General features: G+C 37.1%; 1 pseudogene; it reads left to right on the top strand.

The window, feature by feature from the left end:
- Nucleotides 1-12,645: 12,645 nt before the first annotated feature.
- On the top strand, nucleotides 12,646-13,053 carry LOC106735299 (60S ribosomal protein L32 pseudogene; annotated as a pseudogene).
- The last annotated feature ends 1,264 nt before the right edge of the window (nucleotides 13,054-14,317 follow it).

Below are 14,317 nucleotides of genomic sequence, written 5' to 3'. Positions count from 1 at the left end.
TGTTTAATTTCTTTAGAAAATGGAGAAGGTCTTTTTAAGCATGTCATACAATCTATAAGGTACTGATAATAACTCAAAATTTTCAAATCTACATAAGCAAAAATATTTAAATACCTTAAGCAACATTGAAAAGAAGTAATATGCTGGGAAAATAATTGTAACATACACAATAAATACTTAATATGTAATAACTAAAAAAGTAAGAAGAGGGACCAGCAGTTAGCGTAATGGCTACGTCACTGGACTCCCACGTAGCCAACCACAGTTTGAGTCCCGGACCCAGTGGCTTAAACTCACGCTGGGTGCATATGCATGTGTGCCCAAGATCCTGAGTGGAGAATGGAGGAGAAGGGATTGTGGCATGGCCATCCCCCCTGGGGGGATGATTTCTCACTTTTTGTCTCTCTGTCTCTCTCTGTCTGTCTGGCGAGCGCATGCACCCTACAGCAAAAACCTCTCCAAAATAAATAAATAAATAAAAAGTTAGAAGAAACAAACATCCTTATAAAACACGTTTTAAGAAGGATAAATAGGTGATTGGCAACTAGAAAAATGTCGATAGCAAAACAGTGTGAAAAAGCAATGAACTTCAGTAGTAATCAAAGACATATGTATCATAAAACATGGAGATTTTTTTCTTTCTCATTGTTAAAAATTTTTAAATATATGTTGACAATATCAAATGTTGGAGAGATGTGAGAAAATAGCTAATGATCATTGTTGGGACTGCAACTTTCTACATATGAGGGACCAGCAGTTAGCATAATGGCTATGTCACTGAACTCCCATGTAGTTGACCATGGTTTGAGTCCTGGACCTGGTGGCTTAAACTCACGCTGGGCGCTTGTGCATGCGTGCCCAAGATCCTGAGAGGAGAATGGAGGAGAAGGGATTGTGGTGTGGTCATCCCCTTGGGGGGGTGATTTCTCACTTTCTATCTCTCTGTCTCTGTCTTTCCAGTGAGCGCACGCGCCGTATAGCAAAAACCTCTTAAAAAAAAAAAAAACTACCATATGATCCAGCAATCTCACTCCTTGATATGGTTTTTAATTTTCTATCACCACCTACTTCCTCAAAGTGGTTGATCCAGATATCAGCCTAACACAACTTCTTCCAGGTGACCACCTCCCTATGGGACAGCTAGATACACATTGACTGCACCCACCAACCCCACATAGACTGTGAGGCATGTCATAGTAGCTACCTCTGGACAGTTCCTCCCAGAACTCCTGTCTGCATACTTTAAACCCACTAGTTAATACTCTACTAGGAGATCTGTTTGGATTACTCTGGACTCAATAAAGGTGTTGGTTCATAGATCTTTCTTTCTCTCCTCTCTGCACCCCCCAACCTCCAAGTGTGTGACCTCCAGAGAGAAAGCAAAAGGGATCTTCTTTATCTTCCATGTTTGTAACTTTCTTTTGAATCCTTTTTTAAAAATATATATTTACTTTCATATTTTTAAGTATTTCCATTTTTTCTTCTCTGTTGGATATATTTTTCTCTTATTTCTAGTTAAGTCTTTATTTATACTTTTTTATTTTTAAATTTTTTATTTCTAATGATTTCTTGAACTCTGTCACTTAATTTCTGAAGTATTCTCATTCTTACTTGTGCTATTCTTTCATGACTTATATTTCAAATGTCTCTATTTTTACTTGTAACTTAATCTCACTAATATGTTTTTGGAGCATGTCAATCTAGCACAGTTTTGTAGTTGACAGAGACGATGTCCTGCCCAGTATTGCTTATTTTTGCTATGGTACATGTGCACTCACCAAAGAGACAGAGAGGGACAGAGAGACAGAAAGCAAGAAATCACCTCCTGGAGGGATGGACATGCTGCAATCCCTTCTCCATTCTCCTTTCGGGATTTTGAACACACACACACATGCATGCATGTGCACGTGTGTGCCCCCCCACACACACACACCCTGTATGAGTTTCAAGCTACCAGGTGCAGGACTGAAACCGCAGTGGGCCACGTGGGAGCCCAGTGCCTTAATCACTACATCACCTGCTGGCTCACTTTGATTTTTTTTTAATATAGTATCTTTAGATGGGATTTGATCTCAATATTTTTCTGTTGTTCATTTTTAGTGAATCATATTTTCCTGAATCTTTAGAAAAACATGAAGACAACTTCTTTCAGAGAGCTATTCTAATTTCACTAAATTTTCTATTCTGTTGTTTTTGTATGGGGCTAAAAATTATGGCAGCTTGATTACTAATATTTCCTAGTTTACTTCCATTATTCTTTTTTAGTTTAATTCCTCCGGTATTTCTATACTGCTCAATTTTCATTCCTCCTTCACTAGTTTTTCTTTGGTACCAGGCCCCGTCTTTCTCATATAGTCATTTTATCTACATATATAAAAGACTTTTTTCTCTATATTTAAATTCTATTTCTAGAGTTCATAGGGGCTACACTATTCCACCCTGTTTAAGGCTTACCATAAGCCCTATGTACTCACCTATGATGTGAATGAACAAAACCATTCCAAGTTTTAGCTGCTTTTCTTAAACTGACTGGCTCACTTTCCAGTGAAGAGCTATTGATTCTTTTGGGATTTTCCCGGTCTCATTGTCCTATAACTTTACTATGCTTTCTCTTCTGATGTTAGTACCATAATATTTTAACTGGATAAATAGCAGATGACAGATGAATAAGTAGATAACATGTACACATATATGAAAGACAGAAAAGAAATACATAAAACAATAGTTATCTCTGGGTGTTGTAGATAACTTTATCTTTTTCCAAAGTACTTTTCTGTCTTTTCCCTAAATGTTCCTAGAATAAAATTAAATTGCTTTTCCATTTAGGAAAAATATCCCATAATTTTCAGTGTTTGTCAACGCCAATGAACCCTAATTGGAAGTTGTTTAAGAATTGAACACTTCTTGGACTAAAGGAAAAAATATAATTTATTAACCCCAAAGATTGCTACTGGAGGCTAGGCAGAACTTTTGCCCACAAAGTAAGGTTCAGAAAAACCTTTTTCTTTTCTTTTTTCTTTTTTTTTTTTTTGGAGAGGTTTTTGCTATAGGGTGTGTGTGCTCACCAGAAAGACAGAGAGAGACAGAGAGACAAAAAGTGAGAAATCACCCCCCAAGGGGGATGACCACGCCACAATCCCTTCTCCTCCATTCTCCTCTCAGGATCTTGGGCATGCACGCACACGTGCCTGGCGTGAGTTTAAGCCGCTGGGTCCCAGACTCTAACTGTGGTCGACTACATGGGAGTTCAGTGACATAGCCATTACGCTAACTGCTGGTCCCCAGAAAAATCTTTTTCTTTACAATACAGAACATAATATATTCCAATTTCAAGAACAAATTTTGGGAATAATTTGCCAAAGATTCAGGTCTCAAAACTCTTGTTACTTTTTCTCCAATATACCTAAAAATCACAAACCCTTTGACTTCTCCTGTGTTTGATACCAACCCTTGCATGAGTACATATGCATTCAAGATACAGTTTTTAATGTAAAATAAAACCATATGTTTAAGACCAATTTTTATTCAGTAGTTCTCCAGTCAGTGAGTACCTAATTTGTTCCAGAAGCCATGCTAAGAATGAAGAGATGAATTATATCAGCTTGCTTCCTTAAGCAAAGGGAGCCATTCCTGGTATTATAAAGAGAATCTCTAGAAAAACATTGACAGTATTAAGTGGCACTTGAGCAGAGCCTAAAAGAATAAATGTTTAGTATGCAAACAAGGAAAAATGATAATCTCATTAAAAGATATAGAATGAGTAAATGTATAATGATATCAAATTGCATGGAGAATTAAAAAAAATTAAGTAATTCCTTGCATTGTTTGTATGGTGATATGAACAACTGTCCAAATACACAGTGATTATAATGTTTGTGAAAGCATGTCATACTTGGCAAAGTATGCAAAAAAAGGAACGACTGTTGTTATCAGCCCCCAAGATTTCCAGTCTTGATATACATAAACTTTTTCCCAGTTAATCAATACAACACAAATGTAGGCACTGATGCAAAGGGATTCTGCAGATTTTTAACTAAGGTCCCAAATCAGTTGACCTTAATAAGGGGAGATTATCCAGATGAGTCTGGTCATTTAATCACATGAGCCCTTTAAATGTGGGTATGTAAGAGAGAGAGAGTCATAGATTCAAAGGATGAGAAGAACTCAACATGTCATTGCTGGCTTGAAAATGGAGGGAGCAAAGGATATGATAAGGTATTTCCATATCCTCTGGATACTGAAGATTCCCCCTGCCCCCACCTAACAGTCAGCAAGAAAATGGAACTTGAGTCTTACAACCACAAGAAATTGAATTCTACCAACAACAAGAATGAGCTTGGAGGGGGACTAGCAATTAGTGTAATGACTATGTCACTGAACTCCCATGTAGTCGACCATGGTTTGAGTCCCAGACCTGGTGGCTTAAACTCATGCCGGGTGTGTGTGTGTGGGTGCCCAAGATCCCAAGAGGAGAATGGAGAAGGGATTGTGGTGTCCGATCCCCCCACCCCAGGGGGTGATTTCTTGCTTTCTGTCTCTCTGTCTCCCTCTGTCTTTCTGAGGAGCACACATGCCCTACAGCAAAAACTTCTCAAAAAAAAAAAATGATCTTGGAGGCATATTTTTTTCCCTCAGAGCCTCCAAATGAGAACTTAATCCAGCCAACATCTTGATTTCAGCCTAAGCAGAGGACTCAACCACAATGTGCTAGGCTTCTGACCTATAGAAACTATGAGCTAAACATTTCTTGTTGTTTAAAGCTACTAAGATTGTGATCATTACTTCAGCAGTAATTGAAAACTACTACAGGCAGCTAGTCACCAGATTATTCTTCAGAGAAACCTACAAATCCTACTGATGATCCAAACTTCCAAAGTGCTTTTTAGGGTCATTTAAAAATGAATGAATACTATTTTTAAAAAGTTTATTCAGTTCCTCCATGAGCAAGAGAGACAAAGAAATAGCACCCTCAACACTGTGATCCATCCCAGCTCATAGGCAAGCACATGCCCAGCATACTTAGAGACCTCCATATGTGAAACTGGAATTTTTCCATGAGGGTCAGCATCAAAGACTATTGTGTCTATGCCACTATCTGGTCACAAAAGATACTAGATATTTGAGGAAAGCCTGAAAAATAATATAGAAAACAAAAGCAGAATTTCAAAGAGACAGAGATCCAAGAGAAAACAATAGAAAATGTTTTAAAAATATAATTCTTCCATTCAATAATGATCTTTTCTCTGCTTTTTATTTAATTTTATTTATTATTATAATGATAACGGTGATGATGATTGCTTTCTTTTTTTTTTTTAAGAGATTTTTGCTACAGGCAAAAATAGGATGAGCTATTATAGTGCATGAGCTCACTGGAGAGACAGAGAGACAGAAAGTGAGAAATCATTCCCCAGGGAGGATGACCATGCTACAATCCCTTATCTTCCATTCTCCTTCCAAAATCTTGAGCATGCATGCACACATGCCTGGCGTGAGTTTCAAGTTGCCAGATTCAGGACTTGAACCACAGTCAGCCATGTGAGAACCCAACGACATAACCATTATGCCATCTGCTGGTCGCTATTATTTTTAAAATTTTCTATAGGGCACATATGCTCACCAGAGAGAGACAGAGAGACACAGAGATAAGGGAATGTGAGAAAGTAAGCCACCAGGTCTGGGACTCAAACCATGGTTGGCTATGTGGGAGTCTAGTGCCTTAATCATCACACTGCCCACTGGCCCCACACTATTATCTCTTAAGAACCTGCTATGTGTCAGGTAACATTTTAGAAGCTAAGAAATAAGGGAAAATATTGTAGTAATAAATTACAACAGAAAAAAGATAAAAGAATAAGATAAACAAAATTTTAAAATGTAGCTGAAATTTAAAAATTCAATAGAGGAGTTAGTTGATAAAGTCAAGGAAATCTCCTAAAAAGGCAGAATGAGGAATATTCACAAAAAAAGAAGAGGAGATAAAAAAGAATTATCTTAAATAATTACTTTTGATGTCCTACCATTGAAATAATAGGAGTTCCAGAAAGAGAGAAACCAAGAAAACAGAAGAGAAATTGAGTCAGGAAACCATAAATTTCCTGGGATCCAAAAGCATGAGTCTCCAGATTGTAAAGACTTTCTAAGAGTCTAGAACAGTGAATGGAAAATTACACACATGAAGGCGTATTGCTGTGAAATTCAAACATCAATGATAAAATTAAAATCCTACAAGTACTCAGAAAAACAGAAAAGAGGGGGTATGAAGTGAAAGCATAATTCTACTATGACCCTGAAAGTACAAGGCAAACTGAAGAATTTCTTCAAAAATTAAAGGATAAAATTAGGATTTTGAATTAGAATTCTATACTCAATCTGGCAATCAATCATGTGAGGGAGGGATAATATTGTTTTGGAAATAAAATAACTAAAAAAATTTACCTCCTATGTACCTTTTATTAGAAAACAATTCAAGTAACAATAGCTAATAAAGAAAAAAGGAGAAAACAGGAGATACAGCATAAGAAATAAGTAAAAGAAGAATAGTATTATGATAGCCATACATCAAGTGGAAGATTTACCAGGAAAATATTGATGTAGTATGTATATAATTTAGAAAATAAAATGGACAGATAGAAGATTGAATGAGCCTGGAAAATAATAATAATAATAATAATAATAATAATAATAATAATAGTTACAAATAAAATTAGAAATATGGGGTCAGCAGGGGGCATGGTGGTTATGGTACTGGATTCCCACATGACTGACAATTGTTACAGTCTCTGACCTGGCAGCTTGAAAAATCACACTGGGCACGTGTGCATAGATGCCCAAGAAGGGTTGTGGCATGACCATTTCCCCTAAGGGGTGATTTCTCACTTTCCCTCTCTTTGTCTCTCTCTGGCAAACACATGCACCTTATGATAAAAATCTTCTTTAAAAATAATTATTATTTTTTAAATTTTAACTTTATTTATTTATTTTTACTTGACCAGAGAGGGACAGAAAGAGAGAGAGAGAAAGTGAGAAAGCAAGCTCCCAGGTCTGGGACTCAAACCACAGTTGGCCACATGGAAGTCCAGCACCCTTAACCACCATCTGCATGCCCTGATAAAAATCTTTTTTTAAAAAAAGTAAAACAAATAATAAAAGGAAGGAATTATTTATTCAAAATAAAGCAAAACTAATAAAACTATTTTAAGAAAGAAAATAATATAGCTGCACTGGACAATACTTGTGTCTACAGAAGCACAAGAAAATTGTAATATAACCATACTGGAAGAGAAGACGAGGTGTGGCTACAAGGATACTGTGAGAACATTCAGTTCTCATCTACTGCAGCAGTCATTACAGAATGTCCAAAACTAATAAATCAACAAATAAAACATAAGCATATTCTTTTGAAAATGGAATTATGACTGAGTCTGTCAGTCAGGGCAGCAGAGAGAGGCGCTTGGACCTGTATGGACTTCAGAGCCCAAGCCTAAGTGATCCCAACATCCTGGAAGCTGGAAAATGAATTCTGTGGCCTTTGAGGACATGGTTGTGAACTTCACTAGAGAGGAGTGGACTTTGCTGAATCTTTCCCAGAAGAAACTCTACGAAGATGTGACACTGGAAACTGCCTGCAAACTGGCATTTATAGAAAATAGGAATACCATAAAACTGAAGATAAAAATAAAAACCCCAAGGGAAATCCAGGACAGCATACATTAGAAAGCTTGTGTGAATGTGAAGAAGATATTCAATGTGAATCTGTTTAACCAGATTCCAGCTGACATTCAAAAGGAGAAGACTGCCCCTGGTATTAAACCACATGACAACAGTATTTATAAAGAAGCCTTCATTGGTTCTTTAACCCTTAAGAAGCACAAAGTGTTCTCACTGGACAGAAACCACATGAGTATCAGCTATATGGAGAAAACCTTATGAATGTGAGAAATATGAAGAACTGTTAACTTCTCTCACGAATGTCCAAAGACACATGACAAGGCACTCAGGACATATATAGGTGCAAGGTATATGAGAAGGTCTTTGAATATCCTAGTTTATTACGAGTCCATAACAGAACTCATTCTGGTAAGAAACCCTATGAGTATAAAATACGTGGGAAGTCCTTCAGACAGTCTAGTTCCTTGCACATACATGAGAGAACTCACAGTAGAAAGAAACACTGAATGTAAACAATGTAACAAAGCATTTGTGTATCCCAATTCTTTTCAAAATAATAAATGGACTTATACTAGAGAGAGCCCTTACAAGTGTAATCAATGTGAAAAAGGCTTCATTTCTCCCCAAACCCTTCAAATACACATGATTAGGCATACTGGAGATGGACCTTGTATGTGTAAGGTGTGTGGGAAAGTCTTTCAGTATCCTAGTTCATTGCAAGTCCATGAAAAGACTCACTGTGGTGAGAAAACCTATAAATGTAAGAAATACAGGAAAGCCTTCAGTCATTCCAAATCCTTTAATGTACATGAAAGAACTCATACTGGGGAGAAAACTTATAAATGCAAGGAATGTGGGAAGACCTACATCTATTCCCATTCCCTTTGATTACAGGTAGAAATTAACACAGGAGAGAGTGTGAGAAATATGGCAAAGCCTTCAGGCAATCCAGTTCCCTCTGAGTTCACAAATTAATTCATTTGTGAGAAAAAAACCCTATGACTGTCTGAAATGTGGGAAAGCCTTCAGGGACTATAGTTCCCTTAGATTGCATGATTGGACTTACACTGGAGAGAAACCCAATGACTGTAAAAAAAAAAAAAAAAAAGTGGGAAAGCCTTCAATCATAGCAGCTATCTTCAGTTGCATGAATGGACTCACTGGATAGAGAAACCCTATAAGTGTAAGCAGTGTGGGAAAGCCTAGAGTTGTGGTAGTTCCTTCCATCTGCACAAGTGAACTCACACTGGCAAGAAACCCTAATTATATAAGAAACGTGGGAAAGCCTATAGTCTTACAAGTAGCTTACAAAGTCAAGAAACGATATTCATTACAGAAATGTTGTGAAGGGAGATACTTACTGAACTTGAGCTTTGAAAAATTACTTTCGGGAATAAAATTGACTACAGAAGATTTTCTGCTAAGACTTCACCCTCCAGATCCCAATCTAGAAAGTGTTAGGGCCTCTGTATCCTTCTTGCTGCCTCTCTATCTAATTTATTATTTTTTTATTATTTTTAAAAGTATTTTCTTAGCTCTGATCCCCTCCTTTATGTTGCTAATTCTTGCCTTTCCCCATTCCCACTTAGGAGGCTCAGAAACTCAGATCTTCTGAGATGCTTACTGAACTTGGTCTATGAAAAATTACTTTCAGAAATAAGACTGACTACTGAAGTTTTTCTGCTGAGACTTACCCTGCAGATCCCAATCTAGAAAATGGCAGGATCTCTGTATCCTTCCCTCTGTCTCCCTGTCTTTCTCTAATTTTCATTTTTATTTTGTAAGGTAAAGTATTTTCTTAGCTCTCAGCCCCTTCTTTATGTTGCTAATTCTTGCCTTTCCTTTCTTCCACTTAGGAGAAGTAGAAACTCAGATCTTCTGAGATGCTTACTGAACTTGAGATGTGAAAAATTACTTTTGCACTCCATGCAGTTTTAATTTTTTGTTTTTTGCTTTTTTAAATAGAACAATTTTTTAAATACTCTTTTCTTTGTCTCTTTCCTTGTTTTCTTTTCCAACATCCTGGAAGCTGGAAAATGAATTCTGTGGCCTTTGAGGACATGGTTGTGAACTTCACTAGAGAGGAGTGGACTTTGCTGAATCTTTCCCAGAAGAAACTCTACGAAGATGTGACACTGGAAACTGCCTGCAAACTGGCATTTATAGAAAATAGGAATACCATAAAACTGAAGATAAAAATAAAAACCCCAAGGGAAATCCAGGACAGCATACATTAGAAAGCTTGTGTGAATGTGAAGAAGATATTCAATGTGAATCTGTTTAACCAGATTCCAGCTGACATTCAAAAGGAGAAGACTGCCCCTGGTATTAAACCACATGACAACAGTATTTATAAAGAAGCCTTCATTGGTTCTTTAACCCTTAAGAAGCACAAAGTGTTCTCACTGGACAGAAACCACATGAGTATCAGCTATATGGAGAAAACCTTATGAATGTGAGAAATATGAAGAACTGTTAACTTCTCTCACGAATGTCCAAAGACACATGACAAGGCACTCAGGACATATATAGGTGCAAGGTATATGAGAAGGTCTTTGAATATCCTAGTTTATTACGAGTCCATAACAGAACTCATTCTGGTAAGAAACCCTATGAGTATAAAATACGTGGGAAGTCCTTCAGACAGTCTAGTTCCTTGCACATACATGAGAGAACTCACAGTAGAAAGAAACACTGAATGTAAACAATGTAACAAAGCATTTGTGTATCCCAATTCTTTTCAAAATAATAAATGGACTTATACTAGAGAGAGCCCTTACAAGTGTAATCAATGTGAAAAAGGCTTCATTTCTCCCCAAACCCTTCAAATACACATGATTAGGCATACTGGAGATGGACCTTGTATGTGTAAGGTGTGTGGGAAAGTCTTTCAGTATCCTAGTTCATTGCAAGTCCATGAAAAGACTCACTGTGGTGAGAAAACCTATAAATGTAAGAAATACAGGAAAGCCTTCAGTCATTCCAAATCCTTTAATGTACATGAAAGAACTCATACTGGGGAGAAAACTTATAAATGCAAGGAATGTGGGAAGACCTACATCTATTCCCATTCCCTTTGATTACAGGTAGAAATTAACACAGGAGAGAGTGTGAGAAATATGGCAAAGCCTTCAGGCAATCCAGTTCCCTCTGAGTTCACAAATTAATTCATTTGTGAGAAAAAAACCCTATGACTGTCTGAAATGTGGGAAAGCCTTCAGGGACTATAGTTCCCTTAGATTGCATGATTGGACTTACACTGGAGAGAAACCCAATGACTGTAAAAAAAAAAAAAAAAAGTGGGAAAGCCTTCAATCATAGCAGCTATCTTCAGTTGCATGAATGGACTCACTGGATAGAGAAACCCTATAAGTGTAAGCAGTGTGGGAAAGCCTAGAGTTGTGGTAGTTCCTTCCATCTGCACAAGTGAACTCACACTGGCAAGAAACCCTAATTATATAAGAAACGTGGGAAAGCCTATAGTCTTACAAGTAGCTTACAAAGTCAAGAAACGATATTCATTACAGAAATGTTGTGAAGGGAGATACTTACTGAACTTGAGCTTTGAAAAATTACTTTCGGGAATAAAATTGACTACAGAAGATTTTCTGCTAAGACTTCACCCTCCAGATCCCAATCTAGAAAGTGTTAGGGCCTCTGTATCCTTCTTGCTGCCTCTCTATCTAATTTATTATTTTTTTATTATTTTTAAAAGTATTTTCTTAGCTCTGATCCCCTCCTTTATGTTGCTAATTCTTGCCTTTCCCCATTCCCACTTAGGAGGCTCAGAAACTCAGATCTTCTGAGATGCTTACTGAACTTGGTCTATGAAAAATTACTTTCAGAAATAAGACTGACTACTGAAGTTTTTCTGCTGAGACTTACCCTGCAGATCCCAATCTAGAAAATGGCAGGATCTCTGTATCCTTCCCTCTGTCTCCCTGTCTTTCTCTAATTTTCATTTATTTTTTTCTTTTTAGTTTTTAAGGTAAAGTATTTTCTTAGCTCTCAGCCCCTTCTTTATGTTGCTAATTCTTGCCTTTCCTTTCTTCCACTTAGGAGAAGTAGAAACTCAGATCTTCTGAGATGCTTACTGAACTTGAGATGTGAAAAATTACTTTTGCACTCCATGCAGTTTTAATTTTTTGTTTTTTGCTTTTTTAAATAGAACAATTTTTTAAATACTCTTTTCTTTGTCTCTTTCCTTGTTTTCTTTTCATGTTTCTTTTACCTTCATCACTTTGCTGCTCAGCCTCCACACACTGAATGTCTGGACAGGTTTAAGTGAATGATAGTCAAACATCTGAATATTATTAGGGTCAAAATATTCCTCAATACCCACTGAATCAGATGCACAAAGGGAGAGAAACAGAATGACAGCAAGATTGCAGATCACTTCCTCCTGCATGTCTCAGAATGCTCAGATTGAACTTCAAAAAATTAGAAAGAAATGTACAACCCATCGGATAACCAGAAATCACCACAGGGGCACAAGAAATGTGAGAGACCAGGAAAATATCTCTCCTATAAGGGAAAATAACATCTCTTCATCTACAGACAGTACAATGGAACTGGCAGAAATGCCTGAAAAAAGAATTTAGAATATTCATAGTGACAAAGCTAACAGAGATGCAAAAGAAGACAATGAATTCCAGAAGAGGCAGGAGAAAAGAGCCAACAAGTTCCAGGAGCTAAGGAAGTACTTGCACAAACTGAAAGAGGAAATACTCTTCATAAAAAAGAATCAAACGGAACTGTTAGAAGTGAAGACTGTAATCCAGTAAATCGAAACCTCCCTTGAAAATATTAAAAGCAAACTAGATCATACAGAATATCGAATCTCAGATGTAGAAGACAGAATCACTGGCCTAGAAAAATCCACCACGAAGACTGAGAAAATAGCCAAAAGAAAAAAATAAAATAGCTCTCTTCCTCAGTGTTGCCTGTGGAGGTGGCTGCCATCTCCTATCTGGCATCATGGCTGCCTTCAGGTCCCTTGTGAAACCCAAGATCATCAAAAAGAGGACCAAGAAGTTCATCCCACACCAGTCAGACCGATATGCCAAAATTAAGCACAACTGGCAGAAACCTAAAGGTATTGACAACAGGGTGCGGAGGAGATTCAAGGGCCAGATCTTGATGCCCAACATCAGTTATGGGAGCAACAAGAAAACAATACACATGCTGCTCAGCGGCTTCCAGAAATACCTAGTCCACAATGTCAAGGAGCTGGAAGTGCTGCTGATGTGCAATAAATCTTACTATGCTGAGATCACCCACAACCCCTCCTCCAAAAACTGCAAGGCCATCATGGGACGGACAGTCCAGCTGGCCATCAGAGTCACCAATTCCAACGCCAGGCTGTGCAGTGAAGAAAATGAGTAGACAGCTCATGTGCATGTCTTATCTGTTTCTAAATAAAACCACAACCCCTCCCCCCAAAAAATGAGACCAATATATGAGAAATACTAGATATCATTAAACATCCAGATAACTGGTATCCCAGAAGATGAAGGGACTACTAAGGGCACTGACAATATATTCCATGAAATCATGGAAGAAAACTTTCCAAACCTAGAGAGGCATTCAAAGATCCAGACCCAAGAAATTCAAAGGACCCCAAATAGAATAAACCCAAGAAGATCTTCTCCAAGACACATTATAGCCAGATTGACCAAAACCACAGACAAAGACAAGATACTAAAATTGGCAAGAGAAATTCATCAAGTTACCTACGAAGGATATCCCATCAGGCTAACAGCAGACCTCTCATCAGAAACAATGTGAGCAAGAAAAGAATGGGAAACTACATTAAAAGTGTTAAGTGAAATTTTCAACTAAGAATACTATACCCAGCAAGATTATCCTTCATATGGGAAGAAAAGACAAAAACATTCTCAAATAAACCAAACCTGAAAGAATTTACTGCTACCAGGCCAGCACTCCAAGAAGTTCTGAATTGAGTACTATACCAGGAAAACTAAATACAGACAAACAGAAATAAGAGTTCAAAAACAACTAAGAAAATGGCCAAACTTAATGGTAGGGATAAGTCTGGAGATTAATGTTATCTTCCAGAATTTAAATGGAAAGATCAGACCACAACAGAAGAGAAATTAATTACATGAGAATGAACTGGTGAAATAGAATTTTATGACTTATGACTAAAACATTAAGATTTTCTTCTATGCTATTATTTTTTTTTCAGATTTAAGGATTTATGTCTTCTTTTAAGATGTCAATAGGTTCATGTACCTACTATTTGAACAGAATCTTAACTTGTTTCCTGGTTTTAAGTCTGAAGAAAATTACTCTTAAGATTTTTGACTTTGGATTATTAAAGTTATAACTGCTTTACTTGAAATTTTAAAATATTTACATTAAAATAATAATACCTATTTAAGGACCACAGTATGCTAGATAGCCTCAGCTAGGTGCTACTTTATAGTATGTTCATTCTACTCACAAAGTTTCATGCCTAAAATCAGACATGTGTTCACAGGTGTGTATATATCAACTGAATTTTCAATTGAAAGTATTTAGAATAAGATATTTTGGGAATAAACAAAATTTAGGGGGGGAAAAGGAATGGAAAACAACTGTAGCTACCAGAGACAATGTGGGAGGGGGGTGGAAAATCTATAGGATG

This window comes from Tupaia chinensis, unplaced genomic scaffold (assembly GCF_000334495.1).
Source record: "Tupaia chinensis unplaced genomic scaffold, TupChi_1.0 Scaffold000354_1, whole genome shotgun sequence".
Classification (NCBI taxonomy): domain Eukaryota; kingdom Metazoa; phylum Chordata; class Mammalia; order Scandentia; family Tupaiidae; genus Tupaia; species Tupaia belangeri.
Note: the sequence above shows the minus strand (reverse complement) of the source record. Positions and strands in the feature narration are given on the sequence as shown.